The 17,141-nt window shown below is 37.0% G+C and overlaps 1 pseudogene; it reads left to right on the top strand.

Moving 5' to 3' along the window:
* The first annotated feature begins 4,737 nt into the window (after positions 1 to 4,737).
* Positions 4,738 to 16,477, top strand: LOC113754284 (annotated as a pseudogene).
* Positions 16,478 to 17,141: the final 664 nt, after the last annotated feature.

Here is a 17,141-nt window from a genome sequence, read left to right as displayed (position 1 = left end):
TGGGCAAATCCCTTTCCAATATCCACCATATTTGGGGCCCGGGGTTTTGTCTGGGCCCTTCTGAAAAGTGATGAAAGCCCATTTTAATTGGTTCTTCAGTGAATATTTGGCATTATTAGAGTGATTTCTTCTTTTTTTTTTTTCATGTTTCAAAAATTAAATTTATCTCCTTAAATTAATATTTTTAGGATTACTTTTGGAGAAAAAAAGTTTTTTGATGTGAGTACGAAACCAACCAAAGTGAAGAATTACTTTGTCTCTATGGTCCGAACTTTCCAAGCTGCTAATGGTGTTTCAAACACATCTATTTGGTTCAACTTGGAAGGCATTGGGGTAGCTCGTTGGCTAAGAAAAGCACGAAAAAATGAAGTAGAAGCAAAAACGCGACCAGGTCCGCCCGTGGATCCATCTTGCTTCCTTTTTGACGTGACTTCTAGTGATGTTCGGCCTCATGTCCGATTTAATGTCCCAGGCCGGTCATTGTCGAATTAGCTTTCCTAATTTTTAGCGTTTTTGAGTTATTTTCTATTTTCTAGCATTTGTTTGGATCTTGTAAGTCTATTGAGACATCTCTAGCATGTTTGACACAAATACTACTATTATTAAGGTTTAGAAAATTGTGTCTTGTTAGTCGAATTAAAAAACTTATATTATTTCCAAATAGAACTAGGTTTTGAATCTTGTAAGATTATAAATAAGTCTAATTTGCGGCGTTTTCTTTAGAGAGAATAGAGAAGAATAATTTTATCAAAAAATTTCAAAATTTCTTTTTTATGAGAAATAGTTCTTTTAGCTTGTGAAAATTATCCTTAAACATCTTAGAGTAGTTCTAAGGTGATTTTTGACTTATCAAATCAAACAATACACTTGATTTTGGTGTCGTTCTACCCATTTTAATCTTTCTTAAACGGTCCAAGATTGGTTAAAGAATTTCCATCCCAAACGTTGAACCTAATTCTAAATCCAGACTTGTGAATTGTGTTTTTGATTATCCTTTGAGGGTCGAGACTCGTATCATTTTGTTAACATAAGGAAGGTTAGTATAGGGTAACTGTAAAGCATGAGGACTCTTTTGGTGTAATACACTTTACATAAACAATTATCCCTGGTATAGCACTGCCATTTTTAGTTTCTTTTATAGTTCATATGTCAAGAAGTGTTTTCATAGAATTAATATGCGAGTAACATGTTTTGCAATTCTATAAATCTTTCACTTGTTTTTTGTTGTTCAATTTATTTTTCGAGAATTCTCCTCTTCTACTAGTCTTTTCATGCATTTGTCTACCCTAGTTTTTCTACATTGGTTCTACCAGGTCTTTTCATATATTTGTTCGTCCTAGAGCTTATTTGAATTGTTATTTTTATAAAAAATATATTTATATATACGATAACGATTTGATGTGCATGAAATAAAAAGGTAATGAAAACATGTTTTGATTGAAAGCGTAAAAATTTGTTAGAGAAAAAGAAAAAGATATAACTTCTGCTATAATTCTTTCAAAAATTTCTGTCTTTCACCAGATTCTGATTTAAGCCATAAATGTGATGATAGCCTGACACCCCTTTGAAGAAACCCCAAAAAAAAAAAAAAAATTGTTGACACTACGTGCTCATTAACTGCCTCATTTTGTGAATATTTGTACGATACTTAACTGATCATTCCTTTTGTCAATTTTATTGATAGATGGTGGGCTTTGGCTGAAAAAGGCTTCAGTGAGCACTGACAAATGGAAATAGAAATTGCGGGAATGAATCGGGCCTGAACTTCTGGACCACCCAAAAGTTGAAATGTTTTGTACCAAGGTCTTAGAAGTTGACGCTCGATATCTCTTGCCCGGATGAGTAGGCCACAACAAATTAATCGAGTCGACAAATATCTGGTTTATTACATCCAGTTGATGAACTCATTGGCTCAAGGATACGGTTCTATATACATATACATACATGCATTCTAAACATTCTAGAGTTACCGATAAAACACACTAAATTGGCTTAACATTCTAGAATTAAACAACATATGTCTTTTATTCTCTTTCGAAGGAACGTACTCGGAAAGACATGCACTGATAGCTATCTCTCTCATGCAGCAAATAAAGAACTCGACTAAAGAGACTTCTCTACAGAAGCTTTTTATATGTTCTGGGTATTATCTTCCAAAAGATTAACTCATTTGACAAGAAAGAATGTTTTGTGGACAAACTAACAAAATTCAACGAATATTTTGAGCGGTTAGACAAAGAAAGCGCACTTGAAAAAGCAAGCAAGCATACACTTCACTCCTAATTCTAATCCAAATTCCCAAGTAGTGGCTCCTTCCGGGTTTTGTGGTGGGGGGGCCGGCGGGTGCTACTATCCTGTTTTGTCATATCATGTGTTTAATATAACCTTCAGCCCAAATTTGACAGGAGAAGAAGAGGAGCATTTGCCTGCGAAGAAAACTCTTGCCGCTGAACTGTAGAAAGTGATAGTGGAACACTTATGGCATGGAGTGTTATGCAGTCAGATTTGGTTGGCTGCAAAGAAGCACTGTGGAGAAGATCATGGCTGTTTGTACGTGAAGGCAGATGGAAATGGCTAAAGCAAAGCAATCTAGTCTACTATTGTTAACAAAGTACCAGAAACTGACCACAGAAAAGGAGTAGGACACTCCAAATCAGTAAAACTTCCCAAGAAAACAAACATTGTTCTAATGCTGCGAAACTTCCCAGATATGATCTCAAAATATTTGAATCATGACTGAGGTCTTCTGCGGGAGCATTCTAATAAAAGAATTCTAAGTTAATGGCTATACACGAACTTTTAGCTACTCTCTCTAACGTATACTGTAGTGGATAGCTGAATAATGCAAATTCGTCTGATCTTAGCCGATAAGAGACGCCATAAAGAACAAGCAAAAAGACTGAAACATTTTGGACTGTTCATATTATATATCGGCTAAACTGCTGAGGACTCGATCTTGGTGCCTTGCTTGTCTGCTTAATTTAGCGCTAACTTAAGAACATTATCTGTCGCATGTAGGTCTGGGGTTAATAATTTTTCAGATAAAGCTAATCAGTAGGTTCAGGCAGGTAACATGTAACCCAACAACATGATCGATCCACTGAGGTTTTAGAAATAGTAGTGGACTGCTTATAAGTATCATATTGTTACGCAATTGAGAACTCTCGAGTCCCAAGTTGAAAATTTAAAATTTCATATTCTCTTCTACTTGTGTCTTATGGTGAAGCACATGATAGCCAGCAAAAACAAGGAATCAGATATGGCAAACTTTATTGAATTGTGTCGCGGACCATCATGGCTGCGGCAACAAATATAATAATGGCTCTCAAATCCATGTCGAACTTGCAAGCGAGCAACTTCACAGTTCACAATTTGTGCTCCATACCTTACCCGTCCCGTCATATATTTATCTGGTTACTCTGGCATGCAGCGGACACATAGGAATAGTACGTTTCTTTGCAGTCTCCACACGCCAACAATTAGGAGCCACGCAGTTCCTTCTGATAAGGTAAGTCAATCAAGAATTGCAAATGACTTACGGCCACATGCCCCATTATAATATTGGCACAATCAAGGCTAAGTAAATGCGATAACTTTTCCTTGCTAGAGAGCCCTACGTTGCATAAGTAATGCTAAACTACCGGTTGATGGGATGGTGCTATGTGTTGTTTCACCACCAGCACCACGAATATTACCATTTTCATCACTAGAAAGGGCAATCACTTTTTACTGTCTTTTCTTCTTCTTACTCAAAGGAATGGTTTGAAATTGTATATATATGAGCAGCAAATTCGTCAGATATATTTCTAGACTGATTCAACAACATGCAAGGATCCAGTCATTAACTCGTAATTACTTCTCATGCTTCATAGAACTCTGACAAAATACTAGTTTTGATACGTGACCTGAATAGTTTGTCTTTTACTTACTCTTTCTGCTAATCATTTCAAGCAATCATTTGCTAGTAGTTCCAGAATTTCTTTTGCATGCATGATATTTCTAATTAAGAATAACGAAATAAAATAAAAGGACCGAAGTGTATCTTATCTCAGAATGCACTTCGCCATTTAATCCAACCACGGGATTTTAGGTCCAAAAAAGCCAACATGGGATTCAGTGATTTATTACGAGAATTGTTTCCGTGAGCTCTATAAATCTGTTTACATGTAAAAAACAAAAGAACGAAAATATGGAGACACATATGAAGACATTCTTAGTCTGCGGGTTGACACTTCACAGCCTCTAAAGAGTGAGATGGAAAGATGTGTTCACAAACACAGATTTGCAAAGGCATTTATGATTTTTTGGTCCCATTTTTTCTGAAATCCCATAGAGCCAAGCGCACTACTAGAATCCACCAGTAATAGAGAACTAAGATGCATAAGGATAGGGAATTAGGGATAGGTCCAATTCTCTTCGGAGAATCTGCTGACGTGACTGCTTTTACCACACAAGGACACAAGTAAGACTTAAAAGACTCCGGTCCCCTACAAGCATATTTGTGTCTCATCTTCAGATTCCCCTTCATCATCTCTCACCTACTTATAAGGTCCACGTGCTTTCTTCATTCTTAGTAGCTCTGCATGAATATATATGACATCCCAATACTGTTCCAAATTTGAAGGGCTGTTCCTTTACTGCATATATTATGGTATGTTTTGTCCTTTAATATATTATTATCATGCTTTTTATGCTAGCTTCTAAGGTTTTGCATTTGTTGTGCACAAAACAGAACAACATTGTGCTTTGGCATGGTTTTTGGTGGCAACCCTGTGCTGCAGTTTTCACTTTCTGGTTAAGCTGCGAAGTTGATTGAACTGAGATTTTTCTTGGACTTTGAAGTTTGGCCTGATGGAATATACTCTAAAATTGATCAATGTGGTATTCTCCTTCGTGCTTCTCATGTGGCTTTTCAAAGAGACGTGGAAGAGGTGGAGAGAAAGTGAACGAATGAAGAGAGGAAATCTTCAAGAATCAACAATTTTCAACAAGATTACTGTTTTGTTGAACTTCGTAATTGCCATTTCGTATCTTGGATATAGTTTCTATGAATTCTGGAGGCTCAAAACCTTTACTGTTGATTCTGTCTTCACATTCCTGACATGCATGTTAGCTTGTGCTATTGCATTATTTCTTTTGGTAGAACTCGCGAAGAACAGAAAAGATGGCCATTGGTGCTTATCATGTGGTGGTTCATTTCATGCATCTTTGATATACTATTTGTTTCTGTCCACGTCCTTGACAAGTTTGAATACATAGTGTTGCCCAAAATTCTACCAAAAATCAACGTAGTTGATATTGCTTCTTTACCGATTTCAATTCTGCTCTCCTTCAATGCTTTGCTTAACCGTTCTGCCAAGGAACGTAATGATACCGAACAACAATTTCTTGAGAAAAAGGTTGAATACCAGCCTGAACACCTGGATGCATTTTCCATTGCTGGGATTTGGAGCAAACTCACATTTATTTGGCTCAATCCTCTCTTTAAGATAGGTTACCTTGAAAAACTTAAACTGGAACATGTACCTTCTATTCCAAAATTCGAAACTGCAGCTCAAGCTTTTTCTTCTTTGGAAGAGTCTCTTTGCAACCCAAAGAAACAGAAATCTTCATTGTTGAATGCCATAATTCATACCATCTGGAAATCTCTTGCTCTTAATGCAGCTTTTGCAGGTAACGCTTCATTCTGTAAAATTTGCAAATGAGATGTTTCTATACTTCTGGCCCGTTACCCGCTTCGAAAATTTATCCTGCTGCATACATGTTAAGAACAAGGATAAAGATTACAGGCTGGTAAATTTATATTTTCTTCCAACAATTTTCATGTTTAAGAAAATGAGGAAGCAAGTAGATAATTTGAAAGAAACAAAAAAACTTAAAGAAACTTCTTAACAGATTAATGATTGAACTTTACTACTAATTGACATGCTACTGCATGATGTTTCTAGGAGCCAATACACTTGCTTCATATGTTGGTCCCCTGCTGATCACGAGTTTCGTGAACTTCTTATCAACAAAAGGTGACGATTCAAACCAGCACCAAGGACTGGTTCTCGCATTCATTTTCTTGCTTGCAAAGACAGTGGAATCAGTGTCCCAAAGACATTGGTATTTTGGTGCTCATCGTATTAGGATTCGACTTAGGGCAGCTCTCATTGTGCTGATTTACCAAAAATCTTTGTCAATCAAATTTGGTGGAATGAGCACTGGTAAAATCATCAATCTCATCAACGTGGATGTTGAAAAAATTGAGATTTCTGTTGGTACATTCATGGAATTTGGTTGCTTCCAGTTCAGGTTCTCTTTGCCTTGATTATCTTGTACAGGAATCTTGGTGCTGCTCCTTCTTTTGCTGCTTTTTGCACCACAATTTTGGTGATGTTGAGCAACAGTCCATTGGCCAATATGCAAGGGCGACTTCACTCCAAGATAATGGAAGCTAAAGACTCGAGAATCAAAGCTACTTCAGAGACCTTGAAGGGCATGAGAGTTTTGAAACTTCATTCATGGGAGTCTACAATTTTTTGGAGGCTGATCCAACTAAGAGAAACTGAGAGAAGTTGGCTGAAGAAATACCTTTATACATGCTCAGCTATTGCTTTTCTCTTCTGGGCTTCACCAACTTTAGTTTCAGTTGTGACCTTTGGCGTGTGCATCATGTTGAAGACACCACTATCATCAGGGACAGTTCTCTCAGCTCTAGCAACTTTTCGGATCCTCCAAGAACCCATCTACAATCTACCAGAGCTAATCTCTATGGTTGCACAAACAAAAGTTTCAGTTGATCGGATAGAGAACTTCATTATTGAGGATGATCAGAACAAGCCAATATGCTATGATGCTCTTAATCCATCTGATGTAGTGGTCGAGATTGAAGCTGGAGAATATTCATGGGGAGCTAATAACTCAAAGAAGCCCACAATCAAGATCACTGGCAGAATAAGAATCATAAAGGGTTACAATGTAGTTATTTATGGTTCTGTTGGATCAGGCAAGTCAAGTTTACTTTATAGTATACTTGGAGAAATTCCTAGGAGCTCTGGTGCAAGTATCAGGACCTTTGGAACAAAGGCCTTTGTTTCACGAAGTGCTTGGATCCAGACGGGGACTATCAAAGACAATGTATTGTTTGGCAAGGAAATGAAGATAACTTTCTATGAGGAAGTCGTCAGAGCATGTGCTTTGGACGGGATATTGAGATATGGCCCAAGGGAGATCTAAGTATAGTGGGTGAAAGAGGAATGAACCTCAGTGGAGGACAAAAGCAGAGGATTCAACTGGCAAGTGCAATTTACAGTGACTCAGATATACTTTTACTTGATGATCCATTCAGTGCTGTTGATGCACACACTGGAAGTCATATATTCAAGGCAAGAAACACCTAAACAATCAGCCTAAGATCCTCAGTTCAGCTCCATATTTGTGTTTTCTGCTAGCGAAGCTAATTAGACTTGCTTTTAACTGTCCATTTGTTTTGCAGGAATGTTTGATGAAACTCTTAGGCACTAAGACTGTGATTTATGTAACTCATCAGTTGGAATTTTTTAGATGCTGCTGATCTCGTTTTGGTAAGTTGAACGCACAACAATTCTTGAGTGTTATTCAGATTTTTCCTTGATTACTTCTTATTTTATGTGCAATTATGCATCATTTGGATATAGGTGGTGAAAGATGGCAGAATTGTTCAATCAGGAAAGTATAAAAGTTTAATTGCTGATCCCAATGACGAACTTATTCAACAAATAGCAGCTCATACGAAAACTTTGAATCAAGTAACAACTCCCCAACAGAGTTATCACATAGTCAAAGGCTACCATCAGGACAATCAACCTCAAGTCATTGAAGAAAAATATGAAGACTTCACCATGAGTTCCAGGCATTCGGAGATGAGTCAGCATGAAAAAACAGAAACTGGCCGGGTCAAATGGCATGTTTATTCAACATTTATCACCTCAGCATACAAAGGAGCACTTGTTCCTCTTATGCCTTTTTGTCAGATTTTCTTCCAGGGACTACAGATAGCCAGTAATTACTGGATTGCTTGGGGAACAAATGAAGTAGGCAGGGTCACAAGCAAGCCATTGATTGGCATTTTTGTTCTGTTGTCTACTGGAAGCTCACTTTTTATATTGGCAAGGGCATTTTTGCTGTCAACTGTGGCAATTGAGACTGCTCAGCACCTCGTCCTTGGAATGACAAGGTCAATTTTTCGTGCACCCTTGTCATTTTTTAACAACGCACCCTCGAGCAGAATCCTCAGTCGGGTTAGTAACTTTGGAAAAAATTCACTTTTCGTCCCCAAACTTTAAGTCAGAGACACATTTCGTCCCTCAACTTTCAGGTGTTACACATTTGGTCTCTGAATTAATTTTTTTTGGACACATTTGGTCAAAAAACGTTAATTTGTCGAAATTGGACGGAGAGGGTCACGTACGTTGCGCGTGGCCGTTAAGTGATACACAAAACTCAGTCAAACAGTCAAAATCAAACAAAATTTCCCCAATTTCATCTTCCCGTTCTCTCCTCCATTCTGATATTTTGCCCGGCGACAAAAAGTTGTAATTGAAAATCCTAACTTAAAAAATTGCATTCTACGATGAAATTGAGCCAAGTGGGGAAAAGTGTTTGATTAGATTGGTTTGTACAAGTAAGAACTTAGTTGAATCAAGTGTAGTTGCCCTAAAAAATGAGGTCCAGAAGCTCGGAAGCCTCCTCGAATTCGTCCAGCAGCTGCCGTGTCGTGTGTGGGTGTGGATTAAAAGCAAAATTGACCACTTGTTGGGGGGGATGACAACCCTGGAAGAAGATTTTATGATTGTCCACGATGGCCGGTAAGCTTTTGTTATTTTGTTGGATATTTTGTGGAGGACAATTGTGAAAATTCGTTCGATTTCTGATGATGTACAAATGTAATTGTATTACAGAAACCGGATAGATATAAATATTTTGAATGGTTCGACGAACCAATCTGTGTAAAAAGAAGGAGCATCATACCTGATTTGCTGAGAAAGATGAATCGAATGGAGGAAACAATTGAAAAAAAGCGTAGAAGGGAAAAAATTCTGATTTGCATTATCTTCTTGCTAGCTATGCTTATTATTGTATTAGTTGTTGGGGGAAAGAGTCGACATACAAAGGAGGGAAAGTTTATGCACAAGTTGGAGTGAAATAATAGTTGGGCAGATGGCAGATTGTAGAAGTAATATATGTAATGCAGTATTGGCCCTGTTTTTGTTTGTTTAATTGGGCGAATTGTTGTAATAGGATTTAGGGCGAATTGTTGTAATAGTAATGCTGGTTGGAGTGAAATAATAGCTGGGCAGATGGCAGATTGTAGAAGTAGTATATGTAATGCAGTATTGGCCCTGCTTTTGTTTGTTTAACTGGGCGAATTGTTGGTAATGAATGAAAATGTCTTACTTTTGACTTTAGCAATTTACTTGTGTTGCCTTTCCAGAAGAATACCAAGTCAGTAATAATGAATGAGAGATCCAGTTGTAAACCATTCAATGTGGATAAATTATCATCATTTCCATTTCAACAACTAAAATTAACATCAAGTTTGCCACTTGTTTGGGGACCATAGACATAAACCAAAAGCTAATCTAAGGCAACAAAAGACTAACAAGTTATTGTCTATCACCAACAAAAGACTAATCTAAGGCATCTGCCAAAAGCTGATCTACGACAACAAAAGACTAACATGTCATTATGTCATTGTCATGGACACAAAAAAATAGCAACAAAAGACTAATCTAAGGTATCTGCCAATGCAATGTATGACTATTTCATTATTTTCCCCTTCAGTCCAGAATAACCAGCAACACTGCCAGCTGCAATATCCAAATGTCCAGACTTTATCTTGAGAAGGACATCATCTTTTTTTTTCTTAGGTGTAAAGGCTGGCTATACTTCACTTGAGACCTTCATAGGCCAAAAACCTCATATAAATTTGGTGAAGATAGAGCAGCTACTGTGCCAATACCATTAACAACCTCATTTGGTGTAGTTGCATCCTCCTTCCCCTGATCCTTCATTTTCTGCAAAAGCAACAAAAACATTATGTGGGAAGGTGACCAAATGCGAAAATAATCAAAATAGCAAAATCGTTTACTTTTTTTTTTTTCCTGTTGCAGCCTCTTTTCTTTTCTTCTTTCTTTTCTGCAAAATCAATGAAACAAACTAGTAATAAGTTGAAGAATGATTGTAGTAACAGTAATATCAGAAAAATGTAAAACTAATATCTACATTAGCTACCATGTCAACTAAGTTGTTCTCACAAATTTGGGGAGTACATGTAAGTGGTACTTCAACTTCATTACATTCTCTGGAGTCATCTTCAACATTTGCAGAAATATTCCCTGGAATTTAGGAGGCTGCTGGACCTGCTTCAGTAAAAGCAGCATTCTGCTCATCCTTCCTAAGCTGGCAAGACCTGATATTGTGGTCTTTTTGCATGCAATATCGGCACTTGATGATTTGTCCAACTCTACTCATTTTCTTCTTGGTATACTGCTTTTCCTTTGCTTGCTCCTCTTCATCTGCATTTCTTCTTCTTTGTTTCTTTGGCCTTCCAACTGGTTTCTTGTACAGGGGGGGTTTTGGACCACTTACACCAATATTTTTCCAATTTCTTTCTCCACTCATTGGAGACACACAGCCATCATAACACTTCAAGTATTTTTCCACTGTGTACCAGCTGGAAACAAACTGCATTGGATCCTTTTTTGCACTCCAAAGTGCAGATATAGCATGGGGACAGAGAATTCCTATCAATTCCCATCTCCTGCATGAACAAGATTGCTCCTTGATGTTGACAGCAGAATGATCACCATATGGGCAGGAAACCTCATACAGATCATCACTTGACTTGAAAGGAAAGCATTGGGTAGCCTTCTCCATTCTTTTTTGTATTCTATCAACGATCCTAGAACAGTACGCATTGTCTTTCTATCTTGATCTAGCCAAGTCTCTATTTTGCTGGATCCTTTGCATCAGATATAGCCTCAACAATTTCATCATTTCAATGATTGGTTTCTCCCTAGCATTGACTATTTTGCTGTTAAAGCACTCACACAGATTATTCAATAAAATATCACAATTTGGATAAGTGCTAAAAAAGTCTCTACTCCATTGAGCTGGGGGTTTATCATCAAACCACCTAGCTGCATCAATGTCAATTGCTACCATTTCCTCCATTTTGTTGAAAAATTCAGCTGGTGTAGTTGCCTTTGCAGCAGTCCATAACGCTTTTCTGAGAGCTTCTCCTTTGAATCCAACACTTGAAAAGTTTGCATGCATGTGTTTCACACAAAATCTGTGAGCTGCATTTGGAAAAACAAAGTCACAGGCCTGAATTAGGCCTTTTTGCTTGTCACTCATGATTGTCAGCTCATAATCCCTCTCTATCTTTAAATCTTCCTTCAGCAATTTAAAGAACCATGCCCAAGATTCTTTGTTTTCTCCCTCTGCTATGGCATATGCAACTGGATAGATGCTGTTGTTAACATCGAATCTAACAGCTATCAATAGAACTCCCCCAACTGACCCTTTCAAAAATGTACCATCAACTCCAATCAAAGGCCTACAACCATCTAAAAATCCTTGTTTCACTCCATTGAAACACACATACAGCCTTTGGAACCTCTGTTGTTGTGTTGCTGTGCTTGTAGATTCATCCACAGTCTTCAAAATAATGGAGCTACCAGGATTAGATTTCTGAATTTCATTCATGTATACTCCCAACTTGCAATATTGATCACTTTCACTGCCATGAATAATCTTGAAAGCCCTATTTCTAGTTCTATATGTTTGTTTTTTAAAGAAATAGCACTTATTTTCCCTCATTACTGTCTTCCTAAAGTGCTCCATATTCACATTTGGATTAGTCCTAAACTTCTCAGCATATTTTCTACCAATCCATCCAGAATTTACTAGTGGATTGTCATAGGTAAAATCACATGTATGAGTGTCCTCAATTGTCTTGATTTGCACACTACCCTCATCTGCCAATTTTCTTGCATAAATCTCCCAATGGCAGCCTTCACTTCTACACTTAGCCCTCACTCTTAATCTATCCTGCTTCACAAATTTACATAGCCTACCTTGTCTAATACTATAATTAGTCACAGCCAACTTGCATTCTTTTATACTACTGGATAACATTTGTAATTTCAACTGTGGATTATCCATGTCTTTTGGGTTGAACACAACATTTTCACTTCTATTTATTTCTTCATCTGATTCATGGACAGTCTCAAAATCAAATTCAGAATCAGGGGCAACATCTATATCTTCAGGCATCACCAAACTGTCATCTTTTTCAATTTCGATTGTCTTATTTTGCACATCAGTCTTATGGTGATCTACACCTAACCATTCTGCAGTGTCATCTAAATTTTCATGGAACTCATTATCATCATCATTAGTCATATCAGTCATACTATAATCCGAATCCACTGCAGAGAAGAAAGCTTCACTCTCTGAATCACATTCATTATTTTTTTTCCCATCAGCTCCATTGCTATTTCCTTCCCTTCTATGGTCATCATTAGCTGTATTATTCACTCCACAGCCATCAGTTCTTTCATCATCACTAATTTTATATGGATCATAGTCTAGTTGTTGAACTAAGATTTCATGGAATGAGACCTCAAGGGATAATTTTCCTAATTAAACCAACATTCGTCTTAATATATCCATTTAATTGTCTACTACTGTCTATCCTTATAAAGTTGCTGATTTTTCAATCCCAAACATAGTACACTTTATGTCCGTACACTCCACCAGCTTCAGTGAGTCTATCTATTTCAAAAATATTTAAACCTATGCTTTCTAAATAGTCAATGACACAAACATCTCCACCCTCATAATTTGGATGAGGGGTGTACGAGATCAGCCCGCCGTGGTGACACTTTAGTGTTATAAGTGTAGAACCTTGTTCTGATAAAAAAAAATTCACATACAAATCAATGAATCAGGCAAAGCAACTCATAGCAGCAAGAATGTAACCAACAATGCGAACAGCTTGGACCCATCTTAAATATCATAATCGAAAATAGGGACCACATGCAGATTATTCTAACATATATGCTCCGGCAAAGCCAAATAAAAATATTTAATCTTTTCACAAAAAAAAACTCAGATTCTCACTCATACACCCACAACACAAACATCAGGGACCAAATTGACATATTATAGCCACAAAAGTTGGTAAATTTACATAATTTATTATGGTGACCAATTAATGTGAAAATCCTAGAAATTTACCGTAAGTTGGCGGCGGCTGATCGTTCAATTCTTACTTCTGAATCGACATCACTCCTCCTATGCTGGCTTTAATCGCGATTCGATAACCTCCAATTTACTAATTTTTGGATTCGAATGTGTAGTTGAAAGATGGCAAAATGGAGGAGCGAGGAACGGGAAGATGAAATTGGGGAGAGGCTGTAAATTTTGTTTGATTTTGACTGTTTGACTGAGTACTGTGTATCACTTAACGGCCACGCGCAACGCACGTGACCCTCTCCATTCAATTTCGACAAATTAACGTTTTTTGACCAAATGTGTCCAAAAAAAATTAATTCAGAGACCAAATGTGTACCACTTGAAAGTTGAGGGACGAAATGTGTCTCTGAGTTAAAGTTTGGGGACGAAAAGTGGATTTTTCCCTAGTAACTTTTACCTTTTCAACTTACTTGTCTACTATTGTCTTACAGTTTCGGATAGCGATTATCTTGAATAAGTTTCGTTGGTGATTTCTTAGTCTTCTACATATCAAAGCGTAGTGGACACTGATATTCCCTACAGATTAGCTGGACTAGCATTTGCCCTTATCCAGCTATTGAGTATTATCATCCTTATGTCCCATGTCGCGTGGCAGGTTTTCTTCCTCTTCCTTGTTATCCTGGCCATTTTCATGTGGTATCAGGTAACTTGACTTCTTTATTAGAATCGTAAGTTGATCTCCGTAAACTTCAATTTAAACAAGTTGAAATCTCTTAAGAGACATATTAAGGGAAAGGGAGTTTAGTACGCCAAGACCACAACTTCGGTGCTATTACATGATTAAGCTAAATGGTCAATCACAAAAGACATTTACTTTTGTAGGCTTATTATATATCCACAGCCAGAGAACTAGCAAGGATGGTTGGTATTCAGAAAGCTCCAATCCTCCATCATTTTTCAGAATCGGTTGTTGGGGCTGCAACAATTTGTTGCTTCAATCAAGAGAATCGCTTCTCAAAAAAAAATTTGCATCTCGTTGATGATTATTCTCGTGTTGTAGTTTACAACTCATCCACAATGGAATGGCTTTGTCTTAGGATTAACTTCCTGTTCAACCTTGTTTTCTTTATTCTCCTTGTCATCTTGGTGACCATTCTACGGTCTGCAATAGACCCTAGTAAGTATTTCCTTCCATATTGTTTTTTCTATGACATGTTGGTACAACTTGCTTATATTGTCTCTATGAGCCATATGAAGTATCACCAGTTGCATTGGTCCTGATTCAATCAACCCTATTTATATATGAAATAAGGAATAAAAGGAAGACCTTAGGAATGGTAAGCTAAGAGAAGAAACTGCATTTATATGAAGTTCGTTTGCTTCAAATTATTCACTTTTCCTGTTTGCCTCTATGACTCTGCTGCGACCACAAGTAAAGAAAGTTCAGTCTAAATTACCCCTTTTGGTTTCTCTTAACTTTTGGTTTCTTGCACCATTACCCCTTTTCACTCTAAATTATCTAATTTATTGAGCCGATCATAGGTTTGGCTGGACTAGCGGCCACCTATGGTTTGAATCTAAATGTACTCCAAGCTTGGGTTATATGGAACCTCTGTAATGTTGAGAACAAAATGATAGCTGTTGAGAGGATTCTTCAATTCACTCATATACCTAGTGAAGCTTCATTAGTTAGTGAGAGTTGCCCACCCTATTCCGAATGGCCACCCCATGGAAGAATTGAAATTGAAAATCTCCATGTGCAATACAGCCCTGCTCTTCCGAGAGTTCTTAAAGGAATCACCTGCACCTTTCCAGCTGGAAAGAAAATTGGCATTGTAGGAAGAACAGGAAGTGGAAAGTCTACTTTGATCCAAGCCCTATTCAGCGTGGTGGAACCTTCAGATGGGCAGATTCTGATAGATGGACTCGATATCTGCAAGATTGGTTTGATTGATTTGAGATCTAAGTTAAGTATAATCCCACAGGATCCAATTTTGTTCCAGGGCACTGTAAGGAACGATATTGATCCATTACAACTATGTTCTGATCAAGACATCTGGGAGGTAAGTTCTCAAGCAACATTTATTTTAACAATTTGGAAGCATATGGATTCTAATTCTCACTATCACAAGTTAGTTCATCAGGTTTTGCACAAATGCCATCTAGCTGAGATAGTAAAACAGGATCAAAGGCTTCTTGACGCACCAGGTATGCTCCCAAATCAATTGTATAACTCCTTCCATCACCCTCACAATAAACAAAAATGAGCGAGTTCATAGGGACACAAGCACACGACAAAGAATGAAGGAAGATGGTCTTGAAATAATTTAAATATATACCACTCTATTTTGCTGAATTTGTTAAACTTGGCAATTGAAACAGTGGCAGAAGATGGAGAAAATTGGAGTGTTGGGCAAAGACAGCTGGTGTGCCTGGCCAGGGCATTGTTACAGAAAAGGAGAATTTTGGTACTGGACGAGGCCATAGCTTTAGTGGATACCGCAACAGACGATTTAATCCAAAAGACAATAAGAGCAGAAACAAACAGGTGCACAGTACTAACCGTGGCACATCGAATACCTACAGTCATTGACAATGACCTCGTTCTGGTTCTTGGGGAAGGTTAGCACAAATGAAACAATTGCACGAAAGCACAACTCTTAATATGAAATGCTAATTAAGTGGACAAGAACCTTCAAAAACATGCAAGGCTGAGGTTATAATATGGTGAATTTTTTGAGATTATGTACGAAAGATAGCCTGTGGATATATCCAAGCTGTCTAATATTTTTATGCATAGTAGGTGTGTTTTTGCAGTTCGCATCACCGGGTTCACAGTTCATAAAAGTTTGAGGCAGCAGGCACAAATTCTTCGATTACGTGAATGCAAATTGAACAAATTATGCTTCATGTCACTCTAATTACACAATGCATCAGTAGTAGTGTAGGTTTGAGTTTCTATAACCGCTCTGTTGGTTAATGCAGGTAAAATTATTGAGTATGACACTCCAGCTCAGTTGCTTGAGAATAATTCTTCAGCATTCTCAAATTTGGTCACGGAATTTTTGAAAAGATCATGCCAACAGTAAAAATTATCCAGCTTTGGTTGAAAATAGTGATAAACTAAGCAATCCCATCATGTTGCACCAGCAGCTCTTCAAGACAAAGCTACGCATGAATTCAGAGCAATCATTATCATTTATCATTATCATTACTAGTTAGTATATAAAAAGTTTGAATCTTTGCATTAGGGAGTGCAAGCACTTTTTTATCTTAGTTTCCATTATCCCTAAATTACCCTTACATCTTTTAATTAGAATTATTGTATTTTAATGTGTCACTAATCAAAAGGAATAAAATACTTCCATATGAAGAAATTGAAATAACCCGGTAAAAAGAAATCTAAAATAGCACCATACAAACCATTATTATCATTAATAGCAATCAAGAAAAAACTGAAAAACTTAGTTGTTATTATCCCTAAATTACCCTTACATCTTTTAATTAGAATTATTACATTTTAATGTGGCACTAATTAAAAGAAATAAAAGTATGAAACACTCCCATATGAAGAAACTGAAAAAAGAAATCTAAAATAGCACCTTGCAAAACCATTATTATCATTAATATCAATCAATCAAAATAAGAAAAACTGAAAAAAAATTGAAAACTATTCATAAAATAACATAAAGTAAATAGCAAATGAATTGAAAAGTTAGAATACAATTCAAATAATACCAAATACAAATAATTGATATTCAGGGGAAGACAAACGTTGTTATTGATAATAATATAGTAATGCTTCATTTGTATTGGTTTGAACAAATCAAATCCATCCATCAAGCCAGAAGCCATCTCAAATGATAAATAAGGATTATAATAAGCGTAATCTTAAAATGAAGAATGATAAAATG

Source organism: Coffea eugenioides, chromosome 11, assembly GCF_003713205.1.
Source record: "Coffea eugenioides isolate CCC68of chromosome 11, Ceug_1.0, whole genome shotgun sequence".
Lineage (NCBI taxonomy): Eukaryota > Viridiplantae > Streptophyta > Magnoliopsida > Gentianales > Rubiaceae > Coffea > Coffea eugenioides.
This window is presented reverse-complemented; position numbering and strand designations above follow the sequence as displayed.